This window comes from Nycticebus coucang, chromosome 7 (assembly GCF_027406575.1).
Source record: "Nycticebus coucang isolate mNycCou1 chromosome 7, mNycCou1.pri, whole genome shotgun sequence".
NCBI classification, from domain to species: Eukaryota; Metazoa; Chordata; class Mammalia; order Primates; family Lorisidae; genus Nycticebus; species Nycticebus coucang.
The window spans coordinates 77,421,883-77,444,887 of record NC_069786.1 but is presented as its reverse complement, the minus strand read 5'-3'; positions in this window follow the sequence as shown (position 1 = coordinate 77,444,887).

The window sequence follows — 23,005 nt, the reverse complement described above, 5'->3', positions numbered from 1 at the left end:
TAAGTCAGGTAATGTGATGCCCCCATATTTTTCTTAAGATTGCTAAATAAGAGCTTATTCAGAATCTTTTTTCATTCCATATTAAGTTTAGGATAATTTTTTCCAGATCTATGAAAAATAATGTTGGTATTTTGGTGGCATTAAATCTGTAAATCACTCTGAACAAGATGGACATTTTAACGAAGTTGATTCTTCCAATTCAGGAGCATGAGATGTTTTTACTTTTGTTTGTATGATTTATGATTTATTTCATCAGTGTTTTGTAGTTGCCCTTACAGAAATTTTATGCCTTATTGGTTAAATATATTCCTAAGTATTTTACTTTCTTTGCAGCTGTTGTAAATGGTATATGTATTGGTTTTTTATTTGAATTTCAGCTTAGCTTCTATTAGTATATAGAAATGCTACTGATTTGTGTACATTGATTTTGGAACCTGAGACTTTGCTGAACTTATTTATAATTCTAGGAGTCATTGGATGGAGTCCTTATTGTTTTCTAGATATAAGATCATATTATTGGCAAACAGGGATAGTTTGAAGTCCTCTTTTCCAATTTGGATGCACTTATTTCTTTCTCTTGCCAGATTTCTCTGGCTAGGACTTATAGTATTATGTTTAGTAGAAGTAGTGACAATGCTTTCAACTTTTCCACGTTTGGTATGATAGTGGCTGCAAGTTTATCTTGTATAGCTTTTATTATTTTGAGGTATATTCCTTCTATGCCTAGTTTGTTGAGTGTTTTTATCATGAAGAAGTGCTGGATTTTTTTGAACTGTTTTTCTACAGCTATTAAGATGATCATATGGTCTTTGTTTTTACTTCTGTTTATGTGGTGAATCACATTTATTGACTTGCAGTTATTAAACCATCCTTGCATCTTTGGCCATGATGGATTATGTACTATTGAATTTGGTTTGCTAGTACTTTGTTGAACATTTTTGCCCTTATGTTTATATGGGATATTGGTGTATAGTTTTCCATTTTTGGGGTGTGTGTGTGTCCATTCCTGGTTTTGGTGTCAAGGTAATGCTGGCTTTGTAGAGTGAGGTAGGGAGGGTACCCCCCTTTTCAATTTTACAGAACAGTTTCAATAGAGTGGGTGCCCGTTCTTGGTAGATCTGGTAAAAATTGACTGTGAATCTTTCTAGGCCAGTGACTTTTTTTGTTAGGAGATTTTTTTTGTTATTCTTTCAGTCTTGCTGCTCATTATTCATCTGTTCAGAATTTCTATTTCTTCCTGATTCAGGCTTGTAAAATTGTGTGATTCCAAGAATGTATCCATTTCCTCCAGGTTTTCTAGTTTTTGTGTATAGAGGTTTTCATAGTGATCGTGGAAGATTTCTTATGTTTCTGAATTATCACTTGTAATGTCTCCTTTTTCATTTCTGATTATGCTTACTTGAACCTTTTCTCTTCTTGGTTAATCTCTGAGACAGCAGGTGGTAGTTGTGGGTAAAAGTCAGTCCCACCATTTATGATTGAATCACTAAATAATGTAATGAGATGTACAAGCTGCATTCCCCACTAGTGAGTGACACTTGCAGGAAACAGTCAACTTCAGTGATCTTTTTTGAGACCTGTGCCCCATTCTAGACATCACCACTTGATGCTCCAGTGGTGAACGGGGCCCTGGAGCTCTCTAGGAACTTTTAATTTTCTACCACTGCAGAAACAGGTGGAAGAGCAAGGCAGGGCATGGCTCGTTTGGATAAGTCTGGTTTTAGGATCCACAAAGGCAGCTATGAGACCTGTCTTAGCAGAGATCAAGGCAGAGATTCCAAGCCTGCTGAGGAAAGCCATCAGGAAAGGAATTGAGGCTGCCCTACCAAGCCAGAAAGTCTGCTAGTGGGGGAGGGGCCATCTGAGATTCACGGTCTGGCAAACAGGAGTGGATTTCATTCTTCTCCTTCTTCCCTTGACCTGAAGATCTCCTTCTGGAATCTAACACAAACAGCAGTCCAAATTAGCTCAGTTCTCTAGCAATGGTGCAGCAGACTGGGAGCTTCCCTTTTCAGGATCCTACCCTGGATAGAGAGTGAGGCTGTCCTGTGGAGGGAAGGCACTTCATGACTGTGCCGTAGCTGCAACTACACCACACTCTCCTTTCAGGAAGCTGCACATGGTCTCCCTTGCCTCCCAAGATTAGTTTACAATTCTCTCCTTCACTCCTTCATGCCTCTGTGCAACACAATTGAACCCTGGGCATACAGGATCTAGCCTGTGGGCCTATCCTCTGTTGCCCCAAATTCAATTCCTGCCTGTGGCAGGGAGAAATATGCTGGTCCTGAGTTGCCTGTGGAGTGCTTAAGCAGATTTAATATCCCTCTGATTTGCAGTGGGCAGCCCCAGGGAGGGCCATCAGGCAGAGAGCTCATAATCCAAGCATCTCCTGGTCAGCTGCTAGTTTTTAGGAGGGAAGGCATGAGGCCCAGTCACTGTGGTAGGCACTCTGTCAGAGAAGTGGCTGCTCCTGAAAGCTCCAGCTCAATAAACCCTTAAAGCACCCATGCCAATTCACCTGAGAATTGCCACAGCTATGTCAGCAGCTTCTCGTTATAGAGGGAGAAATAGGAAAAGAGTCTAAATAAAGGAGAGCTAGGATGATGGTAACCTTGGTTTCAAGGCCCCCCACTTGCTGGATTTCACTCTCCCCTGAAGGTATCCTGCCTTGAATATCCAAGCTCTGGGATCACAGTTTCCCTGGCACCCACCAGCCACTGGTGGCCACCATAGTCTGGGCAGGTGTTGGGAAATGTTTGTGTGGGAACCAGTGACAAGAAAACTGAAGGGCTGAAGCTCCCTAGGTAGGACAAAGGTACACAATGGATGGGAAAGCAGCATGGAGCCCAGTGCCTCACCTCAGGTCTGTGGTGAGGGGGAGCAACCCTGAGGGGCTTGGCAACTGATTCTCTGTTCTCAAGAGACTTCCAGTTCACTAGTGGAGCAGCTTTGGGACTCGTGAGAGTAGAGTAGAGAAGCTCTTCAACAGTTCTGAAGCCTGCAGTCTGTTTTCTTCCTCCACACATAGGAGGAAGAGAAATACAAACACTCCATCTACCCTTTCCATAGTGCTCCAAATTCCTTAGATACTGATCTCTGCTGAAATCTTGCTCTTTCTTATTCTCTTTGCAACTTCTTCCTGTTGAGTCTCTGGTAGAGTCTGGCACTTTTCCCTCAGAATTACACCTAAATGGGCTATAGGTAAATATTTTTTAATCTAGAAGTTTTCCTCTTTCCTGAGGCAATCTGACAACCCATGTCTCTAGTCAGCTATCTTGCCTCATTCCAATTTATTCGTACAAGATTGGGACGCCTATGACAATTGTTACCAGATGGTCTTCTTCTCAACATTTGTGTGAAAGTAGAAGCACACTAAATGGATATCCAAAGCAGTCAAGAAAAGAAAAGGAAGATTCCATGTAGGTTAATATGAAACCTTTAAGAAGTGAGGTGGCAGTCTCCTATTTTGCCTTCATATGAATAAGGTAGTATGGAGATGTATCTCATGGCCACCCAACTCCCAATAGTCCATTTCTATGCTCTCTCCTACCTTAGTCATTTCCACACATATCAAAGTATTTAAAGTTCTAGGCTATTCCTTCAATTTTTAATTTGTAGGTTATTCTAATTCCTTTTATTCCAGGGAAATAAGGAAAATTAAGTAACCAAATATAGACTTGCTCAGATGACCAGAGAAGGCACATGTCCCAGGAATAAATTTCTGCTATTTTCTTGTCTAGATGATGAGGTTCTTAGAAAAAAAAATATCTCTACCTAAACTGGAGGTATAAGGAAGATGAGACAGGAACCAAGTATGTGAGAGACTGTACTTCCTGGTGACTTGCAGTTAGGCAGGGCCATGTGACTAGTTCTGAGCAATGGAATATAGTATAAAATATACAATAGTATGTAAAGTCTGAGGTCTTTATGTACTTTCTTCTCTTGAAAGAAGACCATACGTTCCAGATAGTATAAGTCTGGTTGGTGGAGCCACCATCGGCCTAGCATCCTTAGTTTCCATCTGGAAGAGTGTCACATGCTGACAAAAAAAAAAATGAACACATCACATTGGTCAAAAAATAACATTAGTTATGTCAAACTCATGAGAGTTCAGAGTGAAATATTTTATTACAGCATAGCATAATCTACTCTGACTAATAAAAAGGGATGCTAAGAGGCCAGGAGATTGCCTTATCTCTGGAGCTTGGGGAAAGAAATTAAAAGGAGGGAATCAGCTAGTGGTAAACTCTCCTGTCTTCCTTCTGTTCTCTTGTCTTCCTTTAATTCTTGTTCTCCATGTGAAAAATGCACCCATTCTGTCAATTTTCAGTTCTATATTCACAGATATGCCAACTTTATAAAATGAAAATAACTGACAAAATATGTAAAGTACACAGCTTAGTTTTGTGCATAATTTAAATTTAAAAAATTTATGTATTTAAATGCATTCATGAAGGGAAACATTAGCATGAAAAGCAGATGAGAGGTGGTTTCAGTTCTCTTAGTTGGTTTTCAATTCTTGTAGATTTTACCAAACATACTCTTTGTAGCACATATTACCTCTTCTCTTCCAAAGATACCCACAGTCTAAGGGACTTTTAAAAAATCCTATTAAAATCTAAGAGAACTAAAATACTAAGAAAACATTGAGAGGCATAGTACACAGAGCCACACAAAGTCTGATACATTTTTGAATTAGAGCCTTGGATGTGAACACAGGGTGAGCTTTGTTCTCCTAGTATTTCTAAGAATCACATTTTATATCTTCTCCTCAGATGTACATTTGAAGACCCAAGGTAAACCTTGGAGAATGTATTTACCTAGTTAGAGGTTATAGCTATCAGTTTTTGTGAGCCGTGTTATAATATAACTGGTACTATGTTGCTCGATGAGTGTAGTTTACCTTTGGAATAAATACTCTAGCTCCTGTAACTCATTACTTTAGTTTTCATTACATTTAGTTTTCCTCTTTAATATCTTATATTTAAATATTTGAAGAATATAATAAAGTGACTTAGACAGGATAGATAATCAATATGTAATCCTACTTCCCCCCCCCCTTTTATGTCATTGATCCCCTTTTCTTGCACTTGTAAACTTTTATCTCGGATGTCCAGAGCTCTAAGGGCACCATTCTGTGGGGCTTGGGGAGCTCACCACACTGGAGGCCTTTACCTATTTTCCCCTCCCCCTCAGAGCATGCATGTCTCTAGCAGTGATTAAAGCTGTTCAGATACTCCACCTCTCTGCTTCCTAGTCTCCTTGTTAAGTTCACAACACGAGTTCTGGTTGCTGGGTTGGGAGCAGAAGTAAGGATTATCTCTTCCAGGCCAAGGCTTTGAATTACTAGTGTGAGACTATCTAGGTCACTTTTGTTCTATGCTTTAGTGACAATGTTTGGGATAGTGATTACTTTTCTAGCCTGCATCCCAGCGTGAAGAGACTAGAGCCAGCTGGGACCCAACTCATCTCCAAAGGATAGGAAGTCAAAGTGAGAGACAAACCATTGCTTTTCAGAAACCAGTAAGTTTTGGGGACGTAGTTTCCTGCAGCAGGACCTAGCCTATACTCTGGCTAATACATTGTCTGATACTTCTCTTTCATCAGTATACACTAAAATTTAGACTTACCCAGGGCAGAGACTTTATCCATGTTGTGAGCTTCTTTTATGTGTTCTCAGTGCCTACACGGTGTCTAGAGTTCCATCAATAATCACTTAATAAGTATTTGTTTACAAACAAGTGAAGCACTTTATTCATGTTCTAGGGGTAAATCGGGAGAAAATAAATGTGGTTATTCATACAAATGAATCATGATCCTATCAGCTACGTAAGTCATAGGTTTTTGTTCACAATACTACTTCATGGTAATTGTAGATATATTGAAGGGCTAGCATGAGATAATTTTAGTTAGATAAGTTGTCTTGGCTTTTTCAGAAAATGTCACTTGGGCAGCTACCTGACCAGCCTCATGAATAGAAAAGATCTGAATCTGCTTAAAACTAGATATGCATTATTGAGGTGGCTAATAGACCAATCAAGAGGACAGGAGGAAGAGCCAGGGAATGAATGCCTTGACAGCTGTGTTAAATAAGCCTGGCTGATCAGTCTTTCTCTCTATGTGAGTTATCAGTCTTGTAACAACTTAATTGTAACTTAGTTGAATTCTAAGAGAGATTCTAGCTATGAATTATTACATAAAAGACATTTTTTTTTTTATTGTTGGGGATTCATTAAGGGTACAATAAGCCAGGTTACACTGATTGCAATTGTTAGGTAAAGTCCCTCTTGCAAAAATTTTGATTTATAGCCAACAGAATAGGTTGATTTGTTTTGTCACCTTGGAACTTACTTCTTCAAAATATTTTCTAAAATACCCACAAATAGGAAGATTTATGTAACAGACACCCTACTATGTGATGATAGTCTCTGCATACTAAAGGCAATTTATAAATATATTAACATCTGCTAAGAGCCATGCTGGGAATTCTGTGGCAGGCTGGAGCCCAAAGAGGGAAGCTATATATATGTGAGAACATTTCACAGAGGCCTCTTCAGGCTGCAGGAGCCAGACCCTGAGAGTCATCCAATTATAACTACAAAGGCCATAGCAAATGAGCTCTAGCCATGCCACTTAGGGTGAGGGAAGGCAGCATTAGCGTAGAGGGGTGATAACCAGTTCTTAACCAAGTGGGTAGCAGTGTTGGGTGCTAAGTGGTGTCTTGCTTTGTATCTAAACAGCAATCACTTAACAGTGTCTAAACAAACTCTCAGAACAGAAAATAGAATTGGAACCCAAGAGGAGAGAGCATGAACCTTGGACCCCATAAAGCAGATTGGGTTTCAGAATAGAACTCCAGTGCAGCACTAAGCAAAAAGCTCTGGTAGAAATGAAAATAAATAGACATAAGCAATAATGCCATGGAAAAGTTTAAATAATTTAAAAATGATCATTTATTTTCTTACTACTAAAAAGAAAAGAATGGCAGGAGGAAGAGGAGATTTCTTTCCTGACAGTGATAGTCTACTATAATCACTTAACACCATGGAATCAAGTTATAAGTCTTACAATTGTTACATTTTACTTTTTTACTTGAGTATTATTAGTTTCCTTTGTTATAAAAATCAGACTAAATTTTTCAAAGATTGGCTAAAACAGAGGGATTCTAGATATTGTAAATATTCAACAACAAAACCATGTGTCAACAAAGGATATAAAATACTTAAAATTAAATTATCACCATTAATTATGCTCTAATTATTTGTAGCTAAGAATTATTTAAAGAGAAATTTTATAATTGATGAAGTTATAATTTATGAACAAACTGTTCCTTAATTTTTTCAAACCAAACATGTTAAATCTATATGCAAATAAGTTATTTATCATATATTTAAATGTTTGTAAAAAGCAATGAACTTTAAGATTTCTTATAAGTGATAAAAGGTTTAGTCTCTGACCCATTGATTTCTTTTTATCTTCGTCTTGGGCAATATCATCTCCACTCATGAATTTTACCCTATGGTATTATAACCAAATGACATAGGATAAAATTTACAGATTGGAAGCTCTGGACTCAGACTGTCTGAAATTTGAATCCTGGCTCCTAACTGTGTGACCCAATTAACATACTAAGTGTGACACTTTACCTGAACTTCAACATCTATAAAATTGCTCATAATAATTTCTGCCTCATAAGGTCATTCTGGCCATTAAACAGGAATACAAATGCAAAGTTCCTTGACTTCATTAAATTATCAGTAAATCATAGGTATTATATATTGTCTTTGTCTATGAGCACCAGACCCATGTATGTCACTGGATTTTGACAAAGCCCACGTGGGTTTTGTATAGAAGCAACACATTCAGGCTCTCAAACCAGCACTCCTTCCTTGTCTTCTCATCTAAATTGATTTCTCCCTACAGTCTCTGCCTAATCACTTTGAATCTTATCTCCTGGATCTAACCCATCATCAAGACCTATCAGTTTTATATTATACGTGTCTATCACAGCCTTAGGTAGGGTGGGAACTTTTTCCATGTTGGAAGACCACATTAATTTAGCTATAATCAAATAAGGCTGCATTCAAGAAGAAACTTCAATTAGATATACTTAAATGTAAACATCAAACTACTATGTACTTAATAATTTAAAGAACTAAAAACTATTTGTTAATTTTAAAATTAACTAACCTTTCAGTGACTTTGTGGTGTTTGCTTTTTGTTGGAAAGCACTTGAATATTTGGTTGCAGCCTGGAGATCTGCAGTTTCAATTGATCCTCTAGATCAGTGGTTCTCAACCTTTCTAATGCTTCCTAATGCTGTGACCCTTTAATACAGTTCCTCACATTGTGGTGACCCCCAACCATAAAATTATTTTTGTTGCTACTCATAACTGTAATTTTGCTACTGTTATGAATCTTTCTCTCCTTCATTTATCTGATATGCAGGATGTAATTTTATTGTTACAAAGGGGTTGTGACCCACAGGTTGAGAATCGCTGCTCTAGATGATTTGGGTGAGGCAGGAGAATGTAGATTCATAGCAATAAATGGTTGAAAAGCAAGAAAGGATTTTTCAGGCATGTGGCTGAAGGTGTGGGTATTCTATTGCATTTTTCCATATTTCAGTTGAATCTTTCAGACCATCAAAAAATGACTTTAAAATATCATCTACTGAAAGCTCAAACAATTCCGTCTGTAGTTCTTTAGGTGCCTTGGTGATATCAACTAGGCGAGGCTGAAATGCTAATTGAGTGTGATGTTAGGATTCTCGAAGTCAGTGAAAATGGTATTCTCCAATTAATAGGTCTGTAATGGCTGTATATATATTGTCCAAATGATTCACATACATCACCCTGCTTGTCAATGACCTTTGCTAACTGAGGAACATGTTCATCCAAATTTCCTTCTGAAGAAGAAGTGTTCTGAGAAAAGATAGACTTTCCAAAATGCTTGGATTTTTTGCAAAATACATATATATACAGACTTAGTTTTACCTTGCAAAGAAATACTCAAGTCATTTTGATTTGACATGGTATCACACACAAATGCTGCATTCTATAGAAATCTTCTCTGAATAACTCACATTGCTGATTATGTCTTTATGAAATTTAACTATCTGTTCTCACAGAGATAAAATTTTGGCTAACATCACTAAAGTGCACTAACGTGCATTTTTGGTCAATGTACTTTAGAATGATATGACAAATCCACACTGGATACCTCATCATTCAGATGATGTTGTGTTGCATTTGCACAAGTGTAGTTAATAATATGTATAACACATTGCAAAGTGTCACTTAAAATAGTAGCTTTAGCACAGAGATTTTGCTCATGCAAGATACTATGAAAAAGAACAAGAGCGTCTGGATCTATTAATACTTTATTTGTGCAACAAAATCTTCATGTTTTCCTGTCACTAAAGGTGCACAAAGTGTACATACACTCACTAAATTTAGCAAATTCAGTCCAACTTCATGACATTTATCTTGAAAGTTGTTGACGATATCTATTCCCCGTGTTCTGTTCACAACAGTGCCCATAGTGAATAACATTTTGCAGCAAAGAACATCTTCCGTTATGACCTAAATGAAGTATAAAACCTGCACCTCGTGAGGTTGGATGAATCAATTGATTCAAAGTGATTGAATAATATATATTTTCTTTTTGAAGTCTTGTATGAAGTTCTGTTAAGTTGAAGATTAATTCTTTTTTTTTTTGTGGGGTTTTTTTTTTTTTTTTTGGCCGGGGCTGGGTTTGAACCCGCCACCTCCAGCATATGGGACTGGCGCCCTACCCACTGAGCCACAGGCGCTGCCCTGAAGATTAATTCTTATTGCTGACTAGTTATGGTTCTCCTTGGAAGAGGCAGTTGTTTGTACTTTGAAATGTTATCTAGATCTAAGCATCCTATAGCTTTGACAATGCTTTCTTTCACAATTTCTCCATCACTGAATGGAGGCTTCCCTTTTTATTTATTTGGACACAAAGTCTCACTTTGTCATCCTTGGTAGAGTTCCGTAGTGTCATAGCTTCACAGCAACCTCAAACTCTTGGGCTCAAGTGATTCTCTTGCCTTCACGTCCCAAGTACCTGGGACGACAGGTGCCTGCCACAATGCTCTACTATTTTTAGAGACAAGGTCTCACTCTGGCTCAGGCTGGTTTTGAACCTGTGAGCTCAGCTAATCCACCTGCCTTGGTCTCCCAAGTGCAAGGATTACAGGCATGACCACTGCGCCCAGCCTGAGGCTTCTCTTTTAGTGAGCAAATAATGTACTTTATAAGTTTGTTCAGTGACATTATTTCCAGGCCTTATTACTGCTTGAAAGAATTGTCTTTGCTTTTCATCTTCGTTTCTGAAATACAACCTTTCACACCTCTGCCTCTGATTTAAAATATTTGTAGTCCTTGTGAGTGTTATAATACTGGTAAGCACTGAGTTTTTTAATGTTGGTATTACAGTATCACAAAGCAAGAAAATATTCTTATCTTTAGCAGAAACAAAATAATATTGCAATTCCTGGTCCTGATGAAAAAAATCGATTTTCTTCCTTCAGCATTCTCTTGGTCTTCTTTGATATGGTAAGCAGACAGAATTAAAAAATACTGTTGAGCTGTTCAACTATTCACAAATTCTACTTCAGATAGAAACACAGTACTCCGTTGTCAAAAGCTGAGAAGAGACTTGCATACTTGACCCCCATAAGCTCCTACCTACCAGCCTCATGGAGTAGTGGACATTAGAACTAAATCATGAGCATAGCAGCCATCAATTTAGGTTTTATGGCTTATCAATGTTCTAATTGTGCTGGTCAATCTAGGAGGATTATTTTGTTGAAATTTATTTTATTGTTTGATTTCTAAATACATTTTAAAAATAAAATAAAAATGGGGGGAGGAAAAGCAGAAAGAGGGACGGAGGGAGGGAGGTGGGGCCTTGATGTGTGTCACACTTTCTGGGGGGCAAGACATGATTGCAAGAGGGACTTTACCTAACAATTGCAATCAGTGTAACCTGGCTTATTGTACCCTCAATGAATCCCCAGCAATAAATAAAATAAAATAAAATAAAAATATAAAAGATGAACAAAAATGTGTTAATAAAAACAAGAGGATCTGTTTTGTAAAATCTCAGTTCAGTTAAAAGGCTGCACTTAAAAGACCTAGAAGTTCCCCACCCCCAGTCCTGGTTACTCCCTGTAGCCTTTCACCTGCTCTTTGATATCAGACCCCTACTTTCTCTCCTTCATTTATGCTAGAGCTCCACTTCTGAATTCACCCACCCTGTGTCCATCCTCCATGAGGCAGCCAGAGTGATCCATCTAAATCACAAAATCAACAAGGTGACTCCCTCAGGAACTCCTAGCAGCTTCCCCTCACTTACAGAAATAAGACTGAGCTCATAGCATGACCTACAAACCTTAGGTCTCATGTGGTGTGCTCTTTCTAGTTATTGTCGTTTGGAACATCCAAGCTTTTTTTTACTTTGGTATTCTCTATCCCTCCAGGAAGGTGTCTTTGTAGCCCAGGTTAAGTTAAACCCCACACAGTTTGCCTAGGGAGGGTTCGTGCTTGCCTCTTATGGTATTAAAATCATTCTTTGGGATATCTCCTCCCTACTCCGAGCTTCACAGAGATTTTGCTCTGTAACTACAGCTGCTTCATCTTTGTGTCTTAAGGGATTGGTTCATAGTAGATTCTTAATGTTTTGTGGAACCGTTGAACTTAATTTTTTTTTTCAGTATTTTTCCCTTTCCTTCTACCTTAAGGAAAGAAAAAAGAAAAGATGATTCTCTGTCTCTTACAGTTTTCATAGTTTTGGAAATGCTATAGCTCCTTTTCCATCATTTTCCAGTCTGACATTTATTTCAGAAATTGGAATTTTGGGATATAAAAATCATACAAGGTTTCCATGATACAAATATTTATGAAAAACGGGTCAAGTCCGTAGAATAGTCTGAAGATAAAAAGCCAAATTTAGAAAAACTGAGCAAGTTCAGGGGACCTGGATTTGCCTAGAAAAAAGCAAAACAAAACAAATAAAAAAACAGAACTCATTATAAGCAGGAAGGAGTAGAATATAGTTCTCAGAGGGAAGCTGCAGGCCTTTTAAGGCCACATGTGGCCTTCTAGGTCCTGAAGTACGGCTTTTTGATTGAATCCAAATTTTACAGTCTAAACCCTTTTATTAAAAGGGGTGCAACAGAGAAAAATAAAATTTTCTTGCTTCTTTTCTTGAAACCAGAAAGCCATAGGTTCCCCATCCCTTTCAGACCTGTAGATCTGTGCTGGGCAACATGGCAACACTGGCCACATGCAGCAATTGACCACTTCATTGGTTTATATCGAAATGAGATGTACCCTAACTGTAAAACACACACTGTCCTCCAAAGACATAGTACAAACACAAGGAACAGAAAACATATCATTAATAATGTGTATTGCATGTTGAAATTACAATACTGCATTTTGCATATATTGAGTTAAATAGCATTCATGATCAAAATGAACTTTACCTTTTTATTTTTACTTTTCTTAATATGACTGCTTGAAAAATTAAAATTACATTGTGACTCACATATTTTCTGTTTGACAGTCCTAGAAGAGGTAATAACCCCCTCATAATTACTTATGTCTTCGAAGAAGTTTTGAAATGGGGAATATGTATCTCCATTTGGAAACCATGAAACACTTCTTTGGGAGAATTAATATCCTATTTGGGCAGAGTCACTGAAGAACCAATTTGTACACTCAGGAGTTCCTAGGGCTGTGAACAAAAACTGATGTCAAGTATTAACTTCAATGGGTACTCTTGAACAGATCTACCTCTAACCTCTGCTCTTAGGGAGACCTGAGATTCAGTTAAATAAGTCATATGGTCCCCATGGTTGAGTCACTTCCAATGGGACATGAACAATGGTTGGGCACCTACTGAATGTCTGCTGAGCCAGCTTGTTGCTAATTGGCCATATACCCAGATTACTACAGCCCCCTTCGGTTCAGTAACTTACTTGGTTCTTGGGTGAATAACTCTCACCTTTCTGAGGTGAATTAACTCTTTCAAGGACTAGGGTAAGATATAGCACACAGGGAAGAAAGGTAATTTATTCCATGGCCCCTAAGGATACCCTGGAGTGCAGAGAGGAAGCTCAGCAATTTGAAGCTCACATAGTAACACTGCAAAGCCAATTAGGGGAACAAGACAAATTAGATGGAAGTATACTCTGTCCAATTTAGATACAAAGACAGTTTATATGAACAGGATGTAATTGCCTAAGTGGGAATTTGGCTAAGAAAATAAGGCTTTTCTGAGAGGGACTTTGGAAGGAAAGAATGAAGCATGGCTAAGATCTCAGTTCTGTATAAAAACAGTTTGTATGCTCGTGTACTTTAAAAGTTAGATTTTCAAAGGTGATGCATTTGCCTAAATTACTCCTGTATCATTGCTGATAATATTGGAAACTAAAATAAAAACTAGTTACAAACAAAAAAATAGATAGATACACATATATTTTCCAAGTGTTAAGAGTTTTCTGCATTTTCCACTATATTTGAGCTATTATACACAAATTTTGAATACTGAACTGGGAATCAGGAAACTTGCCTTCAAGCCACAGTGGTACCATTAACTAACCATGTGACCTTGGACAGGTTGTTTTTGCTCTCTGATCCTTAGTTTCCCCCTTCATTAGATGATGCAGGTATCGTGTTGAGCTAGAGATATTTTTAGACAGGATTTGGTGAAAGGGCCTAGGAATGCCCAATTTATCCTAGATCAGGGCCACTAGGAGAATGACAGCTCATGGAAGCAGATCACTGTACCGTTATCGGGGCTTTCTGTCCAAAAGTCCAAGGCAGGCTCAGATAAACCAAGCTGGAGCACATAGCGTGAGTTTCCCTGTCCTTGAAGTGCTAAAGTAGAATTTTACCACACTCCGGTTGGCTGCAGGAAGAAATGGAAAAGAAAATGCAAGTGACTTGTTTTGCTCAGTAAAATCGGTTCTGGGCGAGGCCCTCACAGTAACCCCTTTTTCACGTTCCTCCTGATAATGGCAGACACAGTTAGACTCTCAACCTTAATCCAATAGATTCCCTTCTTGAGGAGTGGTGAGTAAAGGGTGAATGACTTTCTCCATGAGAAGATAAATAGAGTTTTCTTTCTTCTGCTGACTCCTGCCTCTTCTATTTTTATTATTGTTTCACTGTACTTTTCCCAGAAAGCCTGAGACCCTTCACATTGACCTGATTTAGTTGATAAGACAGGCTTCAACTTTAGATTTCTAAGAGAGAACAAAAATTTTCCTGTTGACTGCTACCTAGAAATTCTATGAGATATTTTGAGAAGGCTTACTAAAGACCCATATCTTGATAATTTAGATTAATAGCTCCTTTGGCAATCAAGCAATAATGATATTAATCACCATCACTCTTGTAGTGCTTATTATGTATCAGATGCTGTACTGAGTGCTATGATATATGAATGCATTTAATCCTTACAACAAGAATAGGAAGTGTTTTAATTACAATTGACATTCCTATTTTACTGATATGGAAACTGAGGCACAGAGAAGTGAGGAAGCTTGGGTCAGGTGTCATGGGTAATGGGTAGTAGAGTTGGAATTTGAACCCAGGTCTGGGCATTTAGCCACAAGGTTATAGTGATGTTCAATGTTAGTTTTATCCTTTTAATTGTACATTTCAACCACCTAATAGTTTTTATTTGTAGAAGAAACAGGCTTTAAAGTTTAAAATCATGCTTTTATATTAACTGAATTCCTAAAAAGTACCTCTAGTTGTATGTAAGCAACTTACACATAAGTGAACAGTGATTATTAAAGTGCTCTAATTAAGAACACAAGAACTATTTATATTTGTTGTGGCTAATGTTTTAATTGCATAATAAAATTTTGCTAATACACTATAGTAATTATAAAACATCTAAAAGTTTCATTGCATTTTATGCTAAAATGTAATATAATCATGGAGGTCTAATGATGTTTGGTGCCTCTACTCTCATCACCTTTTTATTCAGGCAGGAGCGTAAAATGCAAATTAAATGCTTAATCAAAATTAAGCATAATATGCATCATTGTCCTATGTTATCATCTTGTTGTTTGTTAAGTTGCAAAATTTAGCAACTTATGACGAGTATCATTGTACGAGTGAGGTAACATGATTTGTGAAAAATCATCCTTTAGATATAGCGGGAAGACAATCTTCAGGGACTAGTCTTGTAAAGGATTTTCATTGATTATGCCTCCCGAGAGAGAAATTCTGAGACCCTTACATCAATCAGTCGGTGGCAACTTGGCACACAAAAGGGCAGCGGTTGGAATCCCGAGTGTTCTAAATAATGCCGCAGGTAACTACCTCATCGGGATTTTAAAATCCCTTAATGCTTATTTGAATTTTTCTTTACAAACACCTACCTAATGAAAACCTTCCATTTTTGTCACCATTAAATGCAAAGCGCTTGTGATTTGGACTCTGAAATTAGAACCTCAGCCCCAGAGCTCCATTTTCCCACTGTTTTACCATCACTACGCATTGTTTCTCTCATCTCTGACTTGAAAGATTACCCTGAGCAGGCTTTTGCTTGTCACATTTTCTGTAATAGCTTTGGAAAAATAGCCACACCTTCCTCCCCACTCCCTATATAACTAGATTACGTGCTATTTTGTCATCTAGGTCAAATACACATTTTAGATGCAGAAATAAATATCCTTATATAAGCAAGGGAGTCATTTTTCAAGTATCACCTTCTTGTTTTCCATATAATTTTTTTTGATACCTACAGTCTCCATTTTTATTTTATACTCTTTTCTTTCTTGTCTCAATTTCTTTCTCTCTTTGAAATGTTATTTCAGTCTTTCTTGTAGGTCTTCTCTTACTTCTACAATTCATCACCTCAGAGGAGTCCTGCATGGGCTGGGAGTTGAGGGTGGGGAGAATGGACAGAGGGAGATAGCAGCATCTTTTAATTGCAACCACCTTGTGGAAGCTGTGTAACATCATCTTCTTCTCATCTTTGAAATGCTATATGACAAAAAGCAATCCTAGCTGCAAGACTGCAGCTAATATGCCATATTGGCTAAATGAATAATAAAAAAAAAAGACGCAACTATGTGCTACCTAGGAGATGCTCACTTCACCTTAAAGGACATCACAAACTGAAAGCAAAGGGATAGGAAATGGTATTCCATGCAAATGGAAACAAACAGAAAGCAGGGATAACTGGTTTGGATGCCCTCCTCTATGATTCTGCAGCACCAAATTATTTCCAACAATAAATTTGAGTTTATTAAATAGAAGGACCACATTGTAAATAATTTTGCAACTTAAGCACCATAGATGGCATACAACAGGTGTTCAGCCTCTGTGTGTGTAATGTCAACCTTCTAAAATTTCTATCTTCACACTAACATCCAAGCCATGTTTTAAGAAAAACATTTAATGGCATCATTTCTTATATAATGTATGTATTTTTCTGTTTGGAACTCCTATTTGGCTGGACTTTCTCATTCTACTTTTAATATGTCTTATATATACAGTCAGGCACCTATAATAATGTGTGTCAGTGGTCTGTAAGATCATAAACTTATACATTTACTGTACTTTTCTATGAGTAGATATGTTTGAATATACAAATACTTACCACTATGTTACAGTTGCACACTGTATTCAGAACAGTAGCACGTGTACAAGTTTGCAGCCTAGGAACAGCAGGTGTTAGATAAATAGGCTATACCAGCTGGATAAGTGTGATCCTACGATATCTGCACAATGATAAGACTGCTTAACAACTCATTTCTCAGAACGTATCTCCATCATTAAGTGATGTGTGACTGTATTTGAAATTTTTTTTTGGTATAAAGGTAAATAAAATTAGAAGGATGAAGTTTTTATTTCTTAAGGCAAACTTACAAGATAGATGATTCCAAAGGTGTATCTTTAGCGACAACTAAAAGTCATCAATTTAATGTAAGTGTGAAATCTCCACTAGCTTCCATCACAATGACTAAATATTTCAAATAGCTATTTTCTTAAGTAATTTTTTAAAATGTGTACTTCATTTATGTGTCAGGAAAATGTACCATTTCATTTGATTAGTGTAAATCAAATTGCTACAGACTGTGCTCTCAACCAACAGCACGTGGTTTCACATGCACATTAAGTAGTAAATCAACTTTATTGGAAATGCTGGGCCTCATCTTTTCAGAGAGAAGGCTGTGCACTTTTTCCACAGGCGCAATAACCCTTTTACATTTCTGGAGTCTCTTTAGTAAATTGCTCCTATTTAGTAAATCATCACTGCTAAATAGCCCAAAGTAATAAAAAGTATGAAGTGTCCAAAAGTCACATCCCTGTGATATTCCTGAGCTTTTAGCTGAATGCATTTAGCCTTTTCTCCTTACCCTTTCAGAGATTTCTCAGATACCCTTGGCAAACTTTTGACAAAGATTTGCCAACATCTATTGGCTGGGCATTATGTTTTATGGTCTGCTTCTAGGGAGCTTTTGGACTAAAAGACATTCAATAATTAGAACACAGTAAGGTGTTTAACAAAAGAATACAGCGCTGCACTAGAGGGATGAAAGCTATTGTCTGTGGCCAGCATCACACTTATGTGCATCTGTTACATTAATTCATTTCTATGGTTTTTTAAAGAGTAAGACTGGCTCTGTTTCACACTTAAATGTGTTGCATCCATGACCTGCAAAATCTGATTTTAAGTACTGCTCAGAAAACAGTACTATGTGTTATGTTTTTTTAAAAAAGCTTTGTTAGGTAGATGAAGGTGCATTTTGCTATGAAAAGGTTCCTTGCTGGGCAGCATAAAGTATGGCATAGGGAAATCTTCCTCTTAAATCAAAGCAATTTGACTTAGGCATTTCAACATAAGACGATTACTTCAATTTCATTGAAAATGCACATGCATTGAATCTGTTCAAATATGACAGCCAGTGTTTTCTAATCTCTGGTCATACACATATTAAGTGAACACATTTTAACTGCCTTGTAGGATGACATTTTAGACCACATGGTTTTAGAAGCAGTTTTGCTACATGCTTCATCAGTTGCAACAGTGGATTGAATGGTCCTTTAAAAGCACTGCCATAAATATTTCTGCAAATGAGTGATCTGTTCCCATTACATCTGCTAATGCTATCTTATGGCAGAGCAAACAAATAGTTCAGACATCACATCACTGCACACAGGAATAGTAAGGGGCACTCTGGCGGGGTGTAGCATGTCACTGGGAATTGCATTACTGATTGTCTTTGAGAAGCATACCTGTTTTCTCAGAGACATATTTTTTGACAACCTGTAACAAGGAAATCTGTGGATGTTCAGTGAACAAAGAATAATGCAAATATGTATATGTTAAAAAGCCACAAGCTTTAATTTCTACAGCTTCTGACAAAATGTAAACATTTCCTTAGGGCTAGTATTTTGAAAAAAAAATTATAAGAGAGAAACACAATGAAAACTAAAAATATATCATTGCATCTAAATATAAAACATTATATGTTTATAATAAAGTACAAAGCTGTTTTAAAATTATGGTTTGCAAATTTATTTTATTCTGAAGTCTAAACAGGCTTTGTCAATATCACTCTGATAATTTTATATCTCACAGCTTTCTCTGCAAAAAAATTTATCAGAAATTGTTTATACCTTTTCTCAACCTAATGATTATTATTTTTATCTGTGAGACAAAGAAGAATGAAAATATTTTCCACTTTAATGGCAATTTGAGATGGACTTCTGCATGAATGGTTAAAAAGACAGACCTTTTAAGATCTGTCTTTGCAGGAAAAGATTATTTGTTGTTTTCAAAAGAAAGTAACTTAAACAAATGGGGGGAAATATCCTTATTTTTTAATTCAGTACAACAAACTATGGAAGATCAACTGGTAATATTTTTTATGATCAGTCATATCATTTCATGTTATCTCCAGAATGGGGCGATTATAGCTACAGGTATAATATTTGTAGAATCAAGCTTCTCCTCTTTATATCAAAGCCAATAATCTGTCAATGAAAAGGCTGGTTAGTACTCTTTTATTTGTATAGGATGCAAATGCTTTGCTTGGCAGCTTGAAATAAAAAGCTTCATTTTAAAAATCAAATAAAGAGCTTTACTGCTCACATGAATCAACAAATTCCAGAAGTCTTATAACATGTGCTAGCTCCATTTGCCATGAGTTAGACTAAATAACCTGCTCATTTCTTAGCTACCTTTTTCTGCTTTTGGAGTGTCTAACATGTGATCCTATATATAAATACATCCAAACAATTAAAGATATAACTCTGTTAACAGAATTTTCTTGTTCTGAGGCTTGCACAGGGGATAGCTTAACTAGTCATTTCAGACTTTTTGAAGAAAAAACAAAGTACTCAGATGGTTGTATAATGATTAAGAAAGTTTTTGTTTTTAGTTTTAAAAATAGAATATAGAGCACAGAAACATTCTATAACTTGTTCCAGTTGCACTGCTCACTGGGACTAGGACAGAGATCTTTTGATGCCTGAGTTCCTCCTTTTCCTCCTCCCACATCTTCCTCAGTAGTTACATAGACTGGAAAAACCAGCTCCCATGCAATGAACTGATCATCCTGGATGGCCCATTGAAATTTCAGCCACCTGGTTCCTTTTTTTCCTGATTCCCCAAATTCTTTTCTCCTCAACCTACTACAAATATATTACAATCTCAGAGCACAAAGTGCCAGTATTAGGGAGCCAGCACAGGCAGTACTTGGCTTACAAATGAGGTTCTGTGGGTTTGTTCTTAAATTGAATTTCTATGTAAGTTGGAACATGCACATTTACCAATTACCTGTAATAGCTCCTTTTTGTAACTGGGAGTAGTGTGTCAGTTGGATGTTTGTAACTCTGGGACTGCCTGTGTTCTGCTTTGAAAACTTGTAGCATAAAATAAATTTAGCTAGATAACAAGTGTTCATAGGAATTTAAAGTGTACAAGAGCCTTCATCATTATCAACATTGCCAAGTAGAATTAAGCTGAGGCCCTAAAGAAAACTCTATATACCAAACAACAACAACAAAGCAGCCTTTTTGTTTTTGTGGTGCCTTCCACCAAGGAAGGTGGTGCGCACTTCCCAAGCCTCCAACATGTACTGGAAGAGATTCCCATTCACAGCTATGCAGAACCAATTTATTAGACTTGTATTCAGACTTTTCCTGGGTGACAGGGAGAAAAAAATATATAGAAAGGCACAAGTCACGTAGTCCTGGGAACTCTCTTTGAAAAACTAACATAGTTACCCTTATGGGTGTATTTGCTAGTCCCTTATTATGTGCAGAACACTGTCCTTGTTAAGGAATAATAAGACTCAAGAAAAACACATTCTTCTTTCTTCCTCAAGGAATTTTCATTCTGCCTATTCAAGAACTTGTGCCACACAGTCAACATGGGGTTCACAAAGACCAAGCAACTCCTATGACTGATTTGTATTCACTCAGTTGGAGGAAATGCACCCTGAGGATTTATGTATTTATTTAGGAAATAGGAATGAACTATTTATTTATTTTTATTATTGGGGATTCATTGAGTGTACAAAGAACCAGGTTATACTGATTGCATTTGTTAGGTAAATTCTCTCTTATAATTGTATCCCACCTCCAAGAGTTGTGTTACACACTGTGATCACCCCCCTCATTCCCCCACCCATCACCATGTACTAGGTCATCAATTGTCCTTATATCAGAATTGAGTACATTGGATTCTTGCTTCTCCATTCTTGTGATTGTTTACTAAGAAGAATGCATTCTACCTCCAACAAGGTTAATACAAAAGATGTATTATGTCTCCATATTTTTAATGGCTGAATAGTATTCCATGGTATACATATACATATCATAATGGGATTGCAGGATCAAATGGGAGGTCTATTTTGAGCTCTTTGAGGATTCTCCATACATAAACATTTTCACAATGTTGATTCTCCCCTCCCATGAGCATGGTATATTCTTCCATTTATTAATATCTTCCTCTATTTCTTTTCTTAGGGTTTCATAATTTCCTTTATAGAGGTCCTTCATCTCTTTAATTAGGTATATTACTAGGTATTTCATTTTTTTTAAGCTACGTGAAAGGCATTGTGTCCTTGATTAGCTTCTCCTTTTGTCTGGTATTGGTATAAACAAAGACTGCTGATTTGTGGACATTCATTTTATATCCTGAGACATTGCTATATATATATTTTTTTTATCACTTCCAGGAGTCCTGGAGAAGTATATGATCATATTTTGACAAAGAGTAAGAGTTTGACCTCCTCCCCTGCTCCCATTTGGATGCCCTTTATTACCTTGTCTTGCCTGATTGTATTGGCAAGAACTTCTAGCACTGTGTTGGAAGAGTAGTGGTGATTGGGGGACTACCTTGTCTGGTTCCTGTTCTAGGTGGAAAAGCTTTCAGTTTTACTCCATTCAATATATTATTAGCTGTGGGTTTGTCATAGGTGGCTTCAATTACATTCAGAAATGTGACACCTAATGCTGATATTCTTAAGTGTTCTAATTAGAAAAGGATACTGGATTTTATTGAATTTTTTTTTCTGTATCTACTGAGAGGATCATATGTTTTTGCTTCTGTTAATATGGTGAATTATGTTTATGGGCTCGTGCATGTTAAACCAGCCTCGCATCCCTGGAATGAAACCTACTTGATCGTGATGAATGATTTTTTTTTTTTTTTTATGGGTAGCTATAATGTATTGGTTAGGATTTTATTGGGAATTTTCACATCTATATTCATTAGTGAAATTGGTCTTAAGTTCTGCTTTTTAATTGGGTCTTTTCCTGATTTTGGTATGAGGGTGATGTTTGCTTCATCGAATGTGTTGGGGAATATTCCTTCCTTCTCAATTTTTTGGAAAAGTTTCTGCAGTATGAGTATAAGCTCCTCTTTTAAGGTTTGTTAGAATTCTGGTGTGAAGACATCTGGATCAGGGCATTTTTTTTTGTTAGGAGTTTTTTTATTGTTTCTTCAATCTCAGTTCTTGAAATCAGTCTGTTCAAGAGATCTATTTCTTCTTTGTTAATTCTAGGGAGAGGGTGCAATTCCAGGTATTGATCCATTTCTTCCACATTGTCAAATTTCTTGGCATAGAGTTTCTTGTACTCAGAGATGATCTTTTGTATTTCTGTGGCATCTGTTGTTATTTCGCCTTTATCGCTTCTGATTGAAATTATTAGAGATTTTACTTTTCTGTTTCTAGTTAATATGGCCAAAGATTTATCAATTATATTCATTTTTTTGAAAAACCAACATTTTGTTTCATTAGTTTTCTGAATAATTCTTATCTTATCAATTTTATTAATCTCTGATTTAATTTTGGTTATTTCTTTTCTTTTGCTGGGTTTGGGATTAGACAGTTCTTCTTTTTTCAATTCCATAAGATGGTTCATGAGTTTGTTGATGTGCTCTCTTTCTGTTTTTCAAATGTTGGCTTCTAATGAGAAAAATTTCCCCCTTTAAGACTACTTTTTCTGTATCCCAAAGGTGTTGGTAACTTGTGTCTTTACTATTGTTATGTTTGAAGAATTTAACAATTTCCTATTTTATCTCTTCCTGAACCCAACTATCATTCAGGATAAGGCTGTTTAATTTCCAAGCCTTTGTGTGTGGATGAACATTTTTGTTGGAGTTGAGTTCCACCTTTATTGCCTTGTGGTCTAAGAAGATACAAGGTATAATTTCTATTCTTTTAATTTTGCTGAGGTTTGATTTGAATCCCCAGATGTGGTATACTTTGGAGTATGTACCATGGGCTAATGAGATAAATGTATATTCTTTAGCTTTGTGATGGACTGTTCTGTATATGTCTATTAGTTCCATTTGTTCTAGGTCACATTTAAGTCCTTTGTATCTTTGTTTAGTTTATGTTTAGAGAATCTCTCCAATTCTGTAAGAGGAGTGTGAAAATCTCTGGTTACTATGATGTTATGGGATATCATATTGCTCAGATCCATCAAGA